Source organism: Pelmatolapia mariae, linkage group LG20 (genome assembly GCF_036321145.2).
Source record: "Pelmatolapia mariae isolate MD_Pm_ZW linkage group LG20, Pm_UMD_F_2, whole genome shotgun sequence".
Lineage (NCBI taxonomy): Eukaryota > Metazoa > Chordata > Actinopteri > Cichliformes > Cichlidae > Pelmatolapia > Pelmatolapia mariae.
The window spans coordinates 9,856,355-9,873,991 of record NC_086244.1 but is presented as its reverse complement, the minus strand read 5'-3'; the positions used below and the strand labels follow the sequence as shown (position 1 = coordinate 9,873,991).

Sequence of the window (17,637 nt, the reverse complement as noted above, 5' to 3'; positions counted from 1 at the left end):
TGCGATCTTTTGGAGCAACTCGCCCAGCCAGGGGTCACTGTCCCAAGAGCTCTGACTACCAGTGACCACTGTTGCCCCACTGTTGCCTTCACCCTCCACCACGTTGTTTCATCCTGGATAGTGGTTCTGACACTCACTAGTTCTCAGTCACCTTCCTTAGCATACAATCTCAGGGTACTGGATTTGGGGTAAAAACTTCCATGCACGGTAAGGAGCTTTCTTATTTTGATGATAGTGGCGTCTACCTCCTTCTTTGGTCAGCTTATTATCTAAGCAGGGTATCTGATAACCGGCAGGACGTAGGTGTTAATTGTGTTCTTTCCATTCAGTTGACTCCTCAGGACTTGCCGGACCCTCTGCAGGTATTTGGTGGTTGCAGCTTTCCTAGCAGCCTCTTCATGATTTGCCTTTGTGATTGGATTTGCCTTCCAATAGCACAATGCCCTTTGTTGTGACTACTTTCCCTCTCTTTGATACCATACAATTACACTCCGATATCATGGCTATAAGTGCTCGTGGTTGTGTATCACTTATTTGATATCTCATTCACTCCTTAATGTCATGAGGTTAGCTTCTAGAATGAAAATTTTCATCAAACAAATTGAATGACAAATAATGATAATAAAAAAAAAACTGCATGACATCTGAAGAAAATATCACAAATTTTAAAAAATGGAGCAAATATGTTTCTGGATCCAGGAGCTAAATGCATGCATATTATGAATTTAGCTCCTGGCAGCCCTGTTTGGTTTTCTGTTTGTTTTTGGATGCCTCATTTCATGAGCTGTCTAAAAGAATGGTGTACTTTCTAAACATATGTTATCAGCCAATTTGTAAATAACAGATTAGATCGTGTTACAGCATTAGCTAAGGTGAGAGCACAGATTGAGCTCAGATAAAAGCACTATAAAGTTAGCCTTGCAGATTTTTATTTATTTTAGCACCACTGGCAAGAGTTTCTAAATGAATCTTACTGACACCAACCATTAGTATGACACTGCAGGCGAGTTTTTGATTTTGATATTCTGTAACAAAGGTGCACAAAGCACTTTGTGAATAGACAAACAGACTGGCCACACAGTAAACACCTATCAGCCAGTTTGAGATACTGAACAAGGACCTTGAGGCACTGTCTGCTGTAACAAGGACAATCAACATAGTTTTTTACACATTCAACAAATGTATCAACCTACATTCGTCTCAGCGAAACCAGACAGACAGGTGTGTGACTCACACAAAGCAATGAAGGAAGTTTCTTTTCTCATGTGTGCTGTAGTCTGTATGTGAAGGTGTGCTCTTGTATAGTTCCAGGGATTTCTTGATCCATGTTTGAGGTACTGAGTCATAGGTTTTCTTGTAGTTAATCCAGACTAAAGTTTGTCAGTTTGATCTGCTCTATCTACTAGTAGCAGGTGTTCTGCCCCTCTGATGTTTCTGTCAATTCCTTTCTGTGCCCATTTCATGTATTGAGCCATGTGCCTGTTATTCATAGCCACTATGTTGCTTGACAAGAGCTTCCATACTAAGGCAGGTTATTGGCCAGTAGATGGCTGGTAGTTGGATGGCACCAATCCCTTCTGGCGATCCTTGGGGACCAGGACTGTCCGGCATTCGGTTAGCCACTCTGGATGTGTCTTCTCCATTACCAGCAGGTTCATTTGTGCCACCAGACACTGGTGCCTCTTTAACTTGTAAGTGCGAATCATGTCAGGGCCTGGTTCTGTCCAACTCTTCATACAATATTGGAGACTCTGTCTTGGATGTCTGCCACTGCGATGGTTATTGGATACTGTTCAGAGAGTTTGCTCTAGTCTGCTCTTAGATCTACTAGCCACTGAGCAGTGTTGTTATTAAATATCAGTTCTTCCGATACCAGTAATTTATGTTCTAGAATCGATTCTCATATTAAAATATTGATATTTTAATACTTTGGGGAAAATTTGTAGTTTTTTATTAACAGGAACACAGTGGAAAGAAACTATATCATTCGGATCATCTAAATTGGAAGGAACTACTTCCTCTTACGCCATTCATAGTCATATGCAAAATACGGCTGTATAAATGTGTCGCAGCCCCTGGTCAGTGTTGCCAACTCCTCAGTAAGGAAAATCACTATTGGCTATCCTAAAAGTCTCTAGAAGTCGCTAAATAGCGTAATTGCCTAATTTGCATAATTGGTCATGCTAATGTAATTGTAACCCACGTTGTAGGACAGAAAAGAAGAAGAGACATAAAGTGAGTAAAAAAAACATCCTAAATGCATTTAGAATTTATTTAGAACTACAAATTAAATTTCTTTTAGCGATTATTGGTTTTTTTTTTAATGTCACAATTCCAACCCTACTCCTTTATCTGGGCTTGGACCGGCAAAAGTGACCCGAAATAGGCACTCTGGTGGAGTTACTTTCACTCATGCACGATTCATTTGCAGTTTGGACGCATAGGTGGGAACATTTCCTGCCCTGATAGCAGCTGGGGGAGGACTATCCTCCGCCCGTGAGTGCTTTGGCACGGGCGAGGTGCCCACGGCAGCACCCGCTGCTTGTTGAGAAGAGCGATACGCACTTTCACGTCAAAAAGTTGTCAGAAATAAGTCTCCAATAACACCAGAAAAAGTCACCAGATTTGTCGCTAGTCGCTTTTTAGAAAAAGTCGCTAAGGGGCTCTGAAAACTCGAGTCATGTGTGGACGTATTTTACCTCCACAAACAGCCAAGACGCGGTTTGCGATACATGTGGCAAGACAGTGAGGTGTTGTGGCAACACCACTAACCTCGTCAAACACCTCAGAGTAAATCATATCACAGAATATGATGAGCTTATGTTGAGGCGAACTGAAGAGGAGGAGAGGGACAGGTGCTGCTAGGTCGAGACAGACGTCTCTTGCGGAGTCCTTTAGTGCTGCAGGCAGGCAACATGCTCAAATAGCGCACAACTTCAGGTTTTTTATTTCTATATGATTATTCTGCATCATTAAGCAATAAGAACAAGTAGTCTGATGTCCTGTAATCATTATGAAGCTATATTATTATTACAATTACATGATGCAATTATATATTGTATTATGAAATACAATGAAACATTAAGTTTTTGTACAGAGTATCGGTATCGGATCAGTATCGTCGATACCACCCTGAATTTTACTTGGTATTGGACCGGAAAGGAAATCAGTGGTATCGCACATCACTAGTTGTTATGTGTTGTGTTTATAGAAAAATTATTAAAGTTATACAATACTCTCTGAAATTAAAGCTATGCCACATTCTTTAAAGAAAGCTGAAGGAAGCCCTTTCTTCATCACACCTTTCTGCAGCTTCAGTAGATGGTTAACTTCTCTCCATACTCGATCTTGGTCTCTAGTCTCCTTATCCATTTAGAGTACTGCTTGTTGTGGCTGTTCATCTTATAGCCAAGCATCTCGGTGATCATTCCTGTATTGGTGTAGATGCTGGTTGGTTTTGGTGATGGTAGTAGCCCACTTTTTATCAGTGTGTCTTAGTTCCTCAACACCTGATTCAGACCTTGTTAATCAGGCGACATTCGAGCTGGCATGGCTTCAGTTATATATCTTGCTCATATCTGAGGTAGGCTTGGGTTGCATGGGGGTCCTACCCTAGAGACCATTATTTGGTTGGGAGTCGAACCCCCGACCTTAAGTTCCAGGTACCACAGATAAATACATAAATATGGGAACTCGATATATATCATGCACACAAGTATAATGTATATATTTCATTTTGTAATTTTGCAAACAGGTTTTAATCAGGTTCGTACAGTTGTTGGGTTCGGGGACCTTAGTTTTACTGCAACTTAGTATAGTATGGTACTGTAACATGTAGCTGACTTCACTAATGAACTGAATGAAACAAAAAAATGTAATAATCACTATCTACAGTTTTGAGATTTTATTTTTTTTATTTTCTTGTAATATTACATTTTTGCTTCATTTCTATTTTTTTCCCCTAAAATTATTATAAATAACAGCACTAGTAATATACAACATGATTTAAAATAAATAGTTTAATATGTGATATCGCAAATGCAAACTCATGTGTTAATTATGTCTCAAAAGCCTTCAATTAAAGGTGTGAATATATAGTGTGAGTGTTGCTGGGCCCTGAGTTAATATGTTACCAAACAACAAAACACAAATATATTCCCCTTCCCCAGATCATCTGAGGTGTTCAACATGGGGCCTCACTCTTTCCCAGCAATAAGAAAACTAAAAAAACAAACCAATTAATGGCCATTTAAATCTGAATAAAGTGAGATTATACCCACAGAGTCCAATTAACATGAAAAAAGGAAAACACACAAGGGAATACATTCTGTGTATTTACAGGAACACACCAGAAGTTCACTTCATCCACTTTATGATGTTAGTTACACAGATATCTAAACAAATAACTATCAGATGAGTACCACAACTTTGGAACTTTTATAGCACTGGCGATATGTATAATAATTACACATAAACTTACCACAAAACTTAAACCATGTTTGGCTCATTGTTTCTTTTCTGCAACAATGGTTCTTGGCAATAAATCTTATACAACTGGAAAGCCCATTTATTTCCCCTTAAATGGTGCCACATTTTTTAAGGAAAATGCATTGTGTGGAGCAGCAGAGTTTAGTATGTGGTTTGGGCCCATGAATGCTTGCCAAATCTTCTCTGCTAATGCCAAATAGCTTATTCTGCTATAGTATCTACTGTTATCTGGTGTCACCCATTGGATTTGATGATTGAAGTCTGAAGAAACAGGGCATTTCTGGCTTGTAGAATTGTAGCCTCCATTTTGACCTGTATGTATTTCTACAGTAGAGTTGGTGTTTCACTGTGGTTTTTAAGTCTCTCTAGGCTGATTTTCGTCTCGCTTTCTGTTGTCAGTGGAAAAATCCTATTGTGTTTTGTGTACTGAATATGTTTAAAAAGATCCCAAGATTTAAATAGAAACAGAAAATGAAAAAAAAGAAGCATAAGAAGGCACAATATACAGGAAGCACTTGAGCCCCTTATACCAAGGCCAGTGCACTAATTTGGAATAAAGATATTATTTCTTACACACTGCAGTTCTTGACATACTTTAATGAACTGGTAGATTTTGGGCAAAATATAAAAATAAAAATTGCATACCTCTGCCAAATAACAAGATTCTAGAAATATTTAATGCACCACGTGTTGTCTCCACTGAGGATCTTTGTCTGCTGTAGTTATGGCTCGAAATATTTCTTTAAAAACGCTTTTTACCAATGAACAATAAAATATGAAATTTTTCATCAAACAAATTGAATGACAAATAATGATAAAAAAAAAAAAAACCTGCATGACATCCTAAGAAAATATCACAAACTAATAAAATTAAGCAGATATGTTTCTGGATCCAGGAGCTAAATTCATGCGTATTATGAGAGAAATTTTCAGCTTTGGCACCCCTGTTTGGTTTTCTGTTTGTAAACACCTGTTTGCCAATTTGAGGTACTGAACGAAGACCATGAAGCACTATCTGCCTCAACAAGGACAATCATCAACACATTGAAGTTTATCAAGTGTATGATCTACATTTCTCTCAAAGAAACCAGACAGACGGGTTTGTGACTCAGAAAAAGCAATCAAGGAAGTTGTTTTCTCATGTGATGCTGTAGTCTGTATGTGAAGGTGTGCTGCAAAATGATTATGCTCTCCTGACAAGAGGCTTTACAGACGGCAACAACGGCAAAAGGTAATCAACTTAATGTAGAATTACCATTACTCAGTGTCTTTTATATTGTATTATTATTCCTCATATCTTCAGACCAATTTTAAAGAAGTATCCTAGAATGTTTACTGACATATCTAATATCTAGCTATTTTGCATTTACTGCTGTTCCTAAAACAAACAAATAATTAACTTTGCAAGCAAACAGCAATAAATTAAATATTTTGAATTTCTGGGCAGCGTAGTGGTTCAGTAGATAGCACTGTCACTAATTATTATTGACTGCACGTGTAGTCTGTTTCTATGTGTTAGCCAGGTGTCATATTGGCAACATGTCCAGGGTGTTTGCTATCTGTTATCGTATGACAGCTGAGACAAGCTTACAACTCCTGCTACCCTGAATAGGGTATGTTGAGGAAGACGGATGGATTAATGGATGGAAGGATGGAGATAATACACTTTTCAATTCAGGAACAAGCATCAATAACATCAATAACAGATCTGAGACAGTCTCAGGGGTACATATGCGCATTAACTCATTAGTTTCCTTTTAAAATAAATTATAAGTCAAAAATCTTATTAGTAAGGTTGAACTCTTGGGGTATAATGCTGCTAAGAACTGTGAAACATTTATCGGGTTCATGATCCAGAACAACTAATAAACATGGGCACATTTCAGCAAACCAAACGCCATCTTCACCTAAACTTAGACTAATCTCATTGTTACGTTTTTATGTCTGTGTCATTTCTCTAACTTAACGAAATTTTACTCACACTGTGCTGCTAAAGTCAAAAGTGAGTGTTTAAATTCTTTGCCACTGCTGTACATATATACTTTATTTTAATGCACTTAGTATGTATTGCAAACACAGTGTCTTTGTTTCAAAGTCTGACATAAGAGAGACTCAGACTCTTTCCTTGGAACAATTTTGTGGTCACAAAGGACTGATGTACTTCCTGAAATCTGATATATGAAACATTTCAATACACAACAATTACTTAATATTAACTAATATTCTGTAACAATTGGGATTATTTTCTTTGGCCCTTTAAGGTGTTATCATTAAGTTATCATTGACCAAAAACCTAACACTGTACTATCAGATCAGGTAACTTTTGTTGTTAGAATATATTATTACAAGTCTTGGCAATCATACATCAAAGAAGTGATCATTCAAACACATTCAGCATTTTTTCCCCCAAGAAATACTGTTAATTTCCAAAATATAGGCTTAGCTTTATTGTTAGGGTTTGGGACTAAAGTTGAGTTATTCAGTCACCCTCAGCAAGGTCCAGTATGAGATGAACAGATTATAAGATTATTTTCAAATGTAAATGATGCAAAACAGCTCCAAAAGATTTCTGGAATATGAAAATATAGAGCTGTAAATGACCAAAACAGGTCCACCTTAAAAATAAAAATATCTCTCATTTACTATTTGCTGGAGTGCTCAAATTTGCTGTTAGAGACTAAGTTAAACCAAGATTTTGCTTGGTGAAAATGTTGTGCAATAGATAATAGTCCTCCAATAGTCCACCTCTGTCTAAACACAAAAAATGTGCCCAGTGGCCCATCTTTAGCCATTAGATTCTTTAAGTTGTATAAGAATATAAAAACAACATATTGTGTGTTTATGTTTTTTTCTCCATGCTTAGTCACAAAAACAATGTGTTTTCCAGTACAACTAAAATAGATGCAGCTTCTTTAGGCTGAAAGCTTACATGATTGCCAGTTGGAATCTTAACTAGAATAGTTTAATAGCTTTAGTTTAACTTTACACACTCGCACTCACTGAGTGAGCAAACTTTTCAGTGAGTGAGAACTTTACAGTCATTGAGAAGTAACGTTTCCTTTGCAAAACTTGTCACGGTTTGCGGGGGCAGACGGTGTGATTGAGTGAGGACACAGGCGAGGAGACAAAACTGAGCTTAAATGAAAAGCGAGCCTTTATTTTGGGGCTGATACTCGTAGACATGAAACAAGGCAGAACGAGGGAAAACAGAAACACAAGGAAGAAAACAATACTAAGACTCTAACGATGATCTTAACTATGACTGAACTATGACTTAACTATGACTTTAACTACTGTGACGAAGACTATGAAAACTGTGACATGGGGAGGTAGCACAGATGACAAGATGCTCAACACAGGAACTTAAATACACACATGAGGTGATAAGGGGAAGTGGAGACACATGAGGACACAGCTGACTAGAATGAAACATAATGACATTAAAGGGGAGAGTAAGACTAAACATGTAGTACAAAGAAACATAAGACCTTTCAAAGTAAAATAGGAGCCATGGGGACACGAGCCAACAGGGAATACTTAACACAGGGGTGACTACATAAATAGATCTACTAAACAAGGACTAAAGAAACCTAATACCAAAAGAAAGAAACAATGAATATCAAAATACAAGGAAAACTCAGAACGCTGGGTCACACGACCCAATACCGTGACACAACTGTGATAAGAAAATTAAAAGATCAGTTACTATTTTCTTATCTAAGAACAGGAAAGATTATTGGCACTCGAAAATTCTCATAATGTATATAGACCATCAGTTTTTGGGGTTTTTTTGCTTAGTATTACAAGTTGTTGACTTTGACAATGTTTGAAGTTAAACATTTTCAAAACTCTGTTTGCATGCTAACAAATAAACATTGACAGGCTGGTATGTTGAGCAGCACATGATCTGGAAGGCAGAAAACCTTTTGCCTTCCTGTTGGCTTCCATTTTAAAGAAGGAATGCCAGCAGCATGACACCTTGAATAATGACTGATTTTATTAAAAGGAATTGTGTTCTTTTCTCTTTAGTTAGGATGACATTACGAAAGGTCTCGTTATGCATCGTTATTCTCCTAGTCATATGGAACTGTCTTAAGTATGAGGGACACAGAGAGTTTCTAAATGGCTTCTTTGAGGTAAGAATAAAAATGAATGAATGTATAATGATGAAAAAATACAGTGAAACAAATCATTTTCCTCCTGGATTTTCTTCCAGGAGTTAATAAGTGCAGAAGAATCCAGCATTCATCTAAGACAAAAAAGAGAAAGTGAGTAAAATTTTAGCAGTGTTACTACAATGTAACACGTTTGATGACTTATAATATAATTATTAATTATTAAAAAAAACATGCTTTGCAAAGTGCTTTGAAAAACTAGACGAGGGAGGATATTCAATGAACAAGCAGAACTGAATAGCAATAACAGTATCTGACCAAGTCCAGATTATCAGTGTTATCATTGCTTTATGGTTTGTTTGGGTTTTTCTTTTTCTTTTTTTTTTTTTACCTTTAGCTTCATCAAATTCCACTGAGTATGAGCTCCAAGCTGTTATAAGCGTCTCAAATCTGGAACGATTCCAGTTGATACTGAACACTCTCAGTTTTCCTTTATCGATCAACGGCACTGGTGAAATTACAAGCATTAATACAACAACAGGTAAAACATCCATTTATGTTGCTTCTCCATTGCTTGCCAATCTTATTCACTCAAAGTGTCACATTGAACCATTATGTTGTGTTCTTCTCAGTGTGTTCACCAAACATAACTGCAAACATAACTGGATACCAGTGCACATGTGAGGAGAGCTTTGCTTGGTCATATAACAAATGCATTAACTATGGGGCCTGTGATGCCATCGTTGGTGATACATGTGGATGCATTAATGGACTTCCAGCAGATGGGCAATATTGCCAGTTAAACACCAGCAACCCAGGTAGGACTAGGCAAACATGTATCACATGTGATAGGTAAGTAAGTATGTAATGTAAATGTAAGTACATTTATCCAGCATATGTAGTTAGACTGAGGTTTCTACTTCTGTGTTCTGTGAAAGGATTTAATAATGTAATTTTTTTTAAAGTGTAAAGGATGTTGATTTGAATTCTATCCTAAAGCCATAATTGTATGAAGTTTGTTTCAAAGATTCAGTAGCTGTAGTCACAAATATCTTGTTTACGAGAGATATTTAAAATTTATGAAATGTTTGAAAAATGTTTTCTCAGTGTCAACACTAGCTACACCAACAGCTATATCACTAAATGATATATCACATGTAATTTAATATACATGTGATATTTGTATATCACATGTATATAATATATAAAGTCGCAACAGAAGTAGAAACATCTTAAATAAATTGGGGTGCTTGTTTTTTGTCTCCTCTACAGTGCCAGTGGAGTATGATATAGACTTTAACTTGCTCTTGCCAGTATCCAGTCTGCCCCCAAATTTCATTGATCTGTTCAGAGACTATGTGGGAAATTTGTCATTCCCCCAAACCATCACTCAGTCTTTAATAATAGAAGACTTGAACTTCACCACATGTAAGAATTTTGTACTTGGACAGATTTAAATGTGTTCATACTCTGGTGCATGATTTATGAGGTGTGTTTTGTCATTGTTTTGAATGACTTTAACAGGGTGCTATCCAAACTCCACCGGAGGAATGCAGTGTCAATGTGAGGACCACTTTGGTTGGTCATGTGACAAGTGTGGCCTATACGGTGCATGCAGTAATGTTACCTCACAAACCTGTGGGTGCATCAAAGGGCTTCCTCCTGGTGGAGAGTTCTGTGAACCAATCACAAGTAAGATTCTAGCTCTTTTTTTTTTTTTTTTTTTTTAAACCTGTCCCGTTTGGTTCTTTTGCCATCAGAATTATTGTCTAAAGGCGAAGAAAGATGCCCAACGGATTTACTTTACCAAATGGACCATCCCAGCCTTGCCGTAATGGTCCATTTGATTTACCTTTTATTGTTTATTTTATTTTATTTTATTTTTTTTTACTTGCTAGATACGGGACAGGGGAAAAGAAAAGGGAGAAAGAAAGAGGGGGGAAAAAACAAAACAAAACAAAAAAAAACAGCGGAGAAGAGGGACGGGGATAAAGGGCAAAAAACAAAAACCAACAAAATAAGCAGACAAAAAATACATATATCGATCACCTGGATCACCTGTTGAGAAAGAAAAAAAGAAAACAAGCAGAAGAAAACGAGAGTAATAGAATAAACAACATCACAATGATATATGGGAATATAACACTACATACTTAATATTAAACATTATTGTGCAGCACGTAAGATCGACAGCGCACAGTGTGCTTTGAGGTAGGAGCCAAAAAAGGGTGTAGTTTGTGTGTGTGATCACCTGTGTGTACACCTGTGAGCATGAGCGCGCTTGTATTTAAAAGGTTCCTTAATGTAATGATCTGCTAGAGGGTGTGGGGGGCCACAGTCCCATCCTCCAGGGCATGAAGCAGGTATGGAGGAGATCAAAACTCCAGACATCCAGAGGCCCCCAGAACACAAGAGACCAAGGAAGACCAACAGAGGGGCAGCCGCGCCACTGTCCCAGAAAGAGCTGAGGAGAGTCCCAGATGAGGGATCACTCAGCAGCCGCGGAGCAGAAGCCAGGGGGGGTTGCAGTGACGTGCCCGTGAGCTCCGCCGGCAGCCAGCTGTGCCTGAGTGACCGAGCCCCAGGCCGAGAGGCCGAGGGCACCCCACCCCCGAAGTGGCCCGAGCGAGCCCCAGGTTCCAGGCCCCGATAAGCAGCCACCAAGGAGTGAGCCGGTGTGTACCCGGACGCCCACCCCCGGACACAAAGAACCACCAACGCATCGATGTCTGAGGGCGTCTGCCACCGGCAGGGGAAGTGGTGGGGGGAGATAGGCCTCCAAACCTTGGAGGGCCTGAGATGTCCCCAGAGAGGTGGCGTCTGATACCCAACCTGACATATAGACACAGACATACAGGCACACTCAAATACAAACATCCATTCCCACCCTCATGCTCTCATAGGCAATTACTCCACACTCAACCAACGTGGAGACAGACATAAAGAGACGCTGTACACACAATCACACTCCCCAAGCGTACTCTAAGAACCGGGTCTAGGTACCCTTGCCCCTGGAGGGGGAAACTGCACCCAGACCCAGGTGGTGTTACCCTTTTCCCTGCAGTGGGGAGAAGCAGACTGCCCCGACTCCGCAGCAGCAGGGAGGCCCCACACACCAGACCCCAGTCGGACGGCCAACTCCTCCTCCTAGCCCCCCCGCTCCAGCAGGCCGCAGAGACCGGGGGTGTGAGAAGACTCCAAACCTCCCTCTACCCGCTCATATGTAGTGTTGATGTATATGTGTTCTAAGGTGCAATTAAAACCCAGGAGGGCATGGAGCTACCTGCCAGAGAGCAGCAGGTAAGTGCATAGCCCCTCCTGATAGCCCTCAATGTCTACGTGTATTTAAAATTGAGAGGTGGGCAATGACGCCTGGGGTGAGGTGTACACCCTGATGGTAATTTGGAGTCCGTGTTGTGAGCCCACCCCCAAGATCCTATATGTATGTGTTATGAGAGTGTGAGTAATGTGAATGTCTAAGTTGTGAGATAAAATTGAGGCAGAGGCAGCCAGAAGGGGACAGAGGGGGGGGATGCCTCCTCTGCACCCTGGTGACACACCCCTACCCCAAGGCCCTGCATGTGTGGGTGATTGTGGTGGAGCGGGAAGAGGGAGGCAGCTGGAGATGGGGAGGGAAGAAAGGGAGGGGCAAGTGACCCCTCCCTGGGGCCAGCTCCCCCGCTGACCCCAGTAGGCACCCCCATGCTCTGCAACCCGCCAGGGAAAGGGGGCCCAGGCCCATCCGGACCAGGGCCCAGTGCAGCAGCGCCGCCCGGCCCCACAGAGCCCGGGACAGCCCACCCGACCCCACTACAGAGAAAACTGCACCCACCCCATCATCCACTCATCTTCCAGACTACACAAGACAATAGACGCCCAGGCTGAGATCTTCCTCCACCTCTCCTATATCTCCCCCTCCTGCAGAGAGAATTCCTGAGGAGAGGAAAGCTCCTGCAAGATGTGACAACCTCCCCCACCAGTTGAAGAGTCCCCCAGGTGGCTCGATGCACTGGCGGCGCCCTGCGCCAGGACTGGGCCCCCGTACACCCACCCGCCCACAACCCCAGCAACACACCAACCAGGACCCGAGCCCCCGAGGCCCGGCCAGGGCCCCAGCCCAGAGACGGAGCGCCCCCAGAACCTCACGCCCGTCCCGGACCCACCCAGGGGCAGCCAGGCTACCAGGTCAGTAACCCACGTCCGTCAGCACAGACCCTCCCCTAGCCCCGCTGCACGCAGCCACGAGGAAACCGTCACCTAAGAGCCAACAGAGCCCTTAATTGGCCATGACCGCTACCCCGGGTTGAGCCCCCCAAGGAAGATGCTCCTGGGGAACCCCCCGACGCCCTAAGCCTGTCCCTACCCCCACACCAATCACAACAGTAAAGGTGGGACCAAACTATGACCCCCCACCCCCACTAGGTGATGGAGCTGATCAAAGGAGCCCAGAGCAATTGATCTGATGTGGTGGCAGAGGCTGTATCAAGACTAATGTAATCTAATAGATAATTTCTATACTGGTTAGAATTAAGATTATTTTTATTTTTCCAGTTCATGAGGACTGTTTTCTTGGCTATGCATAGGGCAGTGAAAACCATGTGGGCTATATTCTTTTCTGAAGTGACATTATCTAAGCTGCCCAACAAACACACTAAAGGAGAAGTTGGAATGTTACATTTCAGACACTTCGATAAGTCTTCACATATCTCACGCCAAAACTTCTGAACTGGTGGACAGAACCAAAGAGCGTGGATATAATTGTCCAGTGAATTGGTTTGGCAGTGTGAGCAGTTGTTGGAAGATGTAAAGCCCATCTTGAACATCCGATGACCTGTATAGTGCACTCTATGTAGTATTTTGTATTGAATTAATTGAAGACTGGGATTACTAATTAGATGAAAGGTTTTTAAGCAAATCTGAGACCAGAAGTTTTGGTCTAAGTTAACTGATAAATCCGCTTCCCATTTTGCAATAGGAAGTGATATTGATTCATCTGTTTTAGAAAGCATTCTGTATATTTTGGATAGTAATTTGGGGGTTTTAAGAGTAAGAAATTGAACCACACTTGGTGGTGTTTGTAGTTCAACTTGACCCGGTTTAAATTTCTTTTTTACTATGGATTTAATTTGTTGATATTCTAAAAATCTTTTCTTGTTGATCCCATATTGTGTAACTAGTCTGTCAAATGAAATAAATTCTGTTCCTTCTAATATATGTTCTAAATATTTGATTCCTTTACCACTCCAATCTGAAAAGTTTATCATATTATTGTTTTGTAATATGTCAGGGTTGTTCCAGATAGGTGTACGTTTGCATGGGATTAATGAAGACTCTGTCAACTTCAGAAACTCCCACCATGCTGTCAGAGAGGAGCTAATGTTGACGCTTTTGAAGCATTCATGTCGTTGAATGTTTGAGCTGATAAATGGTAGATCTGAAATCTCTAGATTATTGCAAAGTGCTTGTTCTACATCTAGCCAAGGTTCATCTAAGAGGGTATGTTTTAGCCATCCTGAGATAAATTGGAGCCTGTTGGCTAAGAAGTAGTGCTGAAAGTTAGGTAGTTCTAATCCTCCTTTATCCTTGGTCTTTTGTAGTGTTTTTAAGCTTATACGTGGGGGCTTATTTTTCCAAAGGAATTTGGACATATATGAATCTAGAGATCTGAACCAATCTTGTGGCGGTTTAGTTGGGATCATTGAGAATAAATAATTTATTTTTGGTAAGACCATCATTTTTATAGTGGCAACCCTTCCCATGAGTGATATGGGTAGACATTTCCACCTAGCCAGATCGCCTTCTACTTTCTTTAAAAGTGGGATATAGTTTAATTTAGTTAGATCTGCAAGCTTGGGAGAAACATTAATACCTAAATATTTTATATTTCCCGATTGCAGTGGAGTAGAAGAGGAATTATGGAAGGAGCAATTAATCGGAAGGACTGTAGATTTTGACCAGTTAATTGAGTAATCTGATATTCTTGCAAAAGAGTTTATCAATTCAATCACCCCAGAGATATTGGTTTGTGAATTTTGGAGAAAGAGTAGCACATCATCCGCATAAAGGCTGATTTTATGTTCCACGTTCTTGCATTTTATGCCCTTAATTACTGAATTCTGTCTAATTGCTGCTGCTAGTGGTTCAATAAAAATTGCAAACAGTGAAGGGGAGAGTGGGCATCCCTGCCTGGTGCCCCTCAGGAGACAGAAGCTGGAGGATGTCTGGTCATTTGTTCTGACACAAGCTGTTGGGGAATTATATAATATTTTTAACCAGCTGATGAAAGAAGATCCAAAACCAAATTTGTGTAAAGTTGCAAATAGAAATTTCCAGTTAACTCTGTCAAACGCTTTTTCTGCATCTAAAGAAAATATTGTAGTTTCAAGGTTTTTACTGTATGAGTAGTCTATCAAATTAAGTAATCTACGTGTATTTGTTGATGAGTGCCTACCTTTTATGAAACCAGTTTGGTCAGGATGAATTAAGAGGGGGGTTATTTTCTCTAGTCTCTTCGAGAGAGCTTTGCAGATTATTTTAAGGTCTACATTTATAAGGGATATTGGACGATAGCTTGAGGGATATACAGGGTCTTTGCCTGGTTTTAGCAGGAGATTAATGTTTGCAGAATTCATATTTGATGGGAGTCTGCCATTTTCTTTGATTTCCAACAGCGTTCTGTAAAAAATTGGGGCTAAAATCGTCCAGAATTCTTTGTAGAATTCTGCAGGAAAGCCGTCTGGACCTGGAGCCTTATTATTGGGCATACTTATCAGGGCTTCCTGGAGTTCACCTGGTGTCAGTGGCGAATCCAATGCCATTGCTTGAGAGTCTAATAATTTTGGGAGAGTTATGTTGTCTAAAAACTGATCAATTTCCTTTTTAGATGGGTTTATTTGTGGTGAATACAACGTTTTATAGAAATCCCTGAAGATGTTGTTTATTTGTTTCGGGTCATATACTGTATTTCCAGATGAGTCTTGGACAGCACATAGAGTTGTTTTTTCTTTATTTATTTTTAGCTGGTTTGCTAGAAATTGACTGGATTTATTACCATGTTCATAATTTTGTAAGCGTAGTCTTTGTACTAAGAATTTTGTTTTTTTATCAATTATCTCATTTAATTCTAGTTTTGTTTTGCGTATTTTGTTCAATGTTTCCTGATCTTGGTCGGACGCATAGGCTTCTTCTAGTGATTTGATGGTTTTTTCTAATTCCTGGATATTTTTGTTTTCTTTTTTCTTTTTATGTGATGAGAAAGAAATTATTTTACCTCTCATCACAGCTTTCCCTGCTTCCCATAGAACAGAAGCTGATGTTCCGGGAGTGTCATTAAAGTCTAAATATGAAGTCCACTCTTTTTTAAAATATTTAATAAAGTCTTCATCTTTAAGCAGTGATGTATTAAATCTCCAGTTTTTACTAGGCGTAGTATTATTCTTGTGCATTAGTGTTAAAGATACAGGAGCATAATCGCTGACAGCTATAGGGTGAATCTCAGTGTCTGAAATGTCCCTCAGCAGTGAGCTGCTGACCAAAAAATAATCCAGACGAGAGTAGGAGTGATGGACATGTGAGAAAAAAGTATATTCCTTACTGGTGGGGTGAAGGGAGCGCCATGCATCGCAAAGACCAAAGTCGCTCATATACTGTTTGATTATATTTATGGACTGCCAATTACGCTGAGTTCCTGCTGTATTGAGCCTATCCATTTCTTCATTTAGTCCAAGGTTGAGGTCGCCTCCAAGAACAAGTGTGCCATCTAAGTGTTCGGAGAGTGCACTGAAAAAACCGTGAAAGAATGAGGGATCATCAACATTTGGACCATATACACTTATAGCTTTTTATCAAGTATAGATAGTTTAATGATTAAGAATCTGCCCTCTGGATCTATAACTGTATCGAGTACTGTGAAATTAATTTTTTTATGGATTAAAATTGCTACTCCCCTTTGTCTAGAATTATAACAAGCTGAGAACACATTAGGAAGATTCTAGCTCTTACAAAAAAACTTTGTTACTTTTAACACAAAACCTCTCAAATACATGTGAACGATTAAGATGCTGTTGTGAATATCATTTGAGTAACATTTTCTGTTAAATGGACAGTAATGTGAAAAACAAAGTTTCCTCTTCATGCAGTCATGTTGAAAAGTACTGTAAGCATACTATTACTGATTGTGTGGAAACCAATACGGTAAATAGCAATGATCTATAATGTACAGTGTAGGGACTAATGCGTTATTAAGTAACGTGTTACAGTAACTACGTTATTATTGTGGTAACGAGCACGGTAACTAGTTATTATGCCAAAATCAGGAGCGCGTTAATCGTTACTGGGATTTAGATAGGCTCGCTATTCGGTACTTCATGTGGTGGCTATCACGGAGCTTCCACAGATTCAGTAACATTAGCAAGTGGTGGAGGCCAGCAGGTGGATGCGGAGAGACCCGAGGCGGCCAAGAGAAAATATTACGCGTTTCGTATTGAGCTAAACAACAGCAGCACATTTAAGCTTGATCAGCTGTTGTTAGAATTTATTAAATATTAATTTCTAGTATCAGTTGATGTTTGCTGGAGCCACAGCTGTAAAAGCTGCTGGTCATGGTATCGGTTTGGATATGTGGTGAGAGGGAAACATGAAGACAAAACCAGGAGATGTCCTTACTGAATCATCAGAGCTGAACAGGTGATGGAGAAACAGGTTTAACTTTTAGGTGACATGAATGAGTTGAAGAGAAGTTATGAACTGTTTCTGAGAGACAAATAACACCAGGATCCTTTTCTATGTAGCTGACAGCTGGTAACTGTGCAGGGGCGAGTCTAGTAAAGTTTTGCCAGGGGGGCCAGGTAGGGCATTAACAGGGAAAGGGGGGCACAAAGTACTTTTCTTTCTTATTATCATTTAAAATATCTAGCTTTTAAAAAATAATTATCTGAATCTTACAACAAACGATTGATAGATTGATGCATATATACCATCAAAACAGTGTACATCACTGTCACAACAGCGTTTGTTTTCATTCAAAGGCTTTATG

At 39.9% G+C, this 17,637-nt stretch overlaps 2 protein-coding genes across 2 annotated transcripts in view; one reads left to right on the top strand and one right to left on the bottom strand.

Annotated features, from left to right (window-relative positions):
• Positions 1-17,637, bottom strand: part of LOC134618430 (PAN2-PAN3 deadenylation complex catalytic subunit PAN2-like) — a 93,749-nt gene that overhangs the window by 32,501 nt on the left and 43,611 nt on the right. The window lies entirely within an intron of this gene.
• The window catches only part of LOC135932278 (adhesion G protein-coupled receptor F5-like), a 43,268-nt gene that overhangs the window by 571 nt on the left and 25,060 nt on the right, over positions 1-17,637 (top strand). The window lies entirely within an intron of this gene.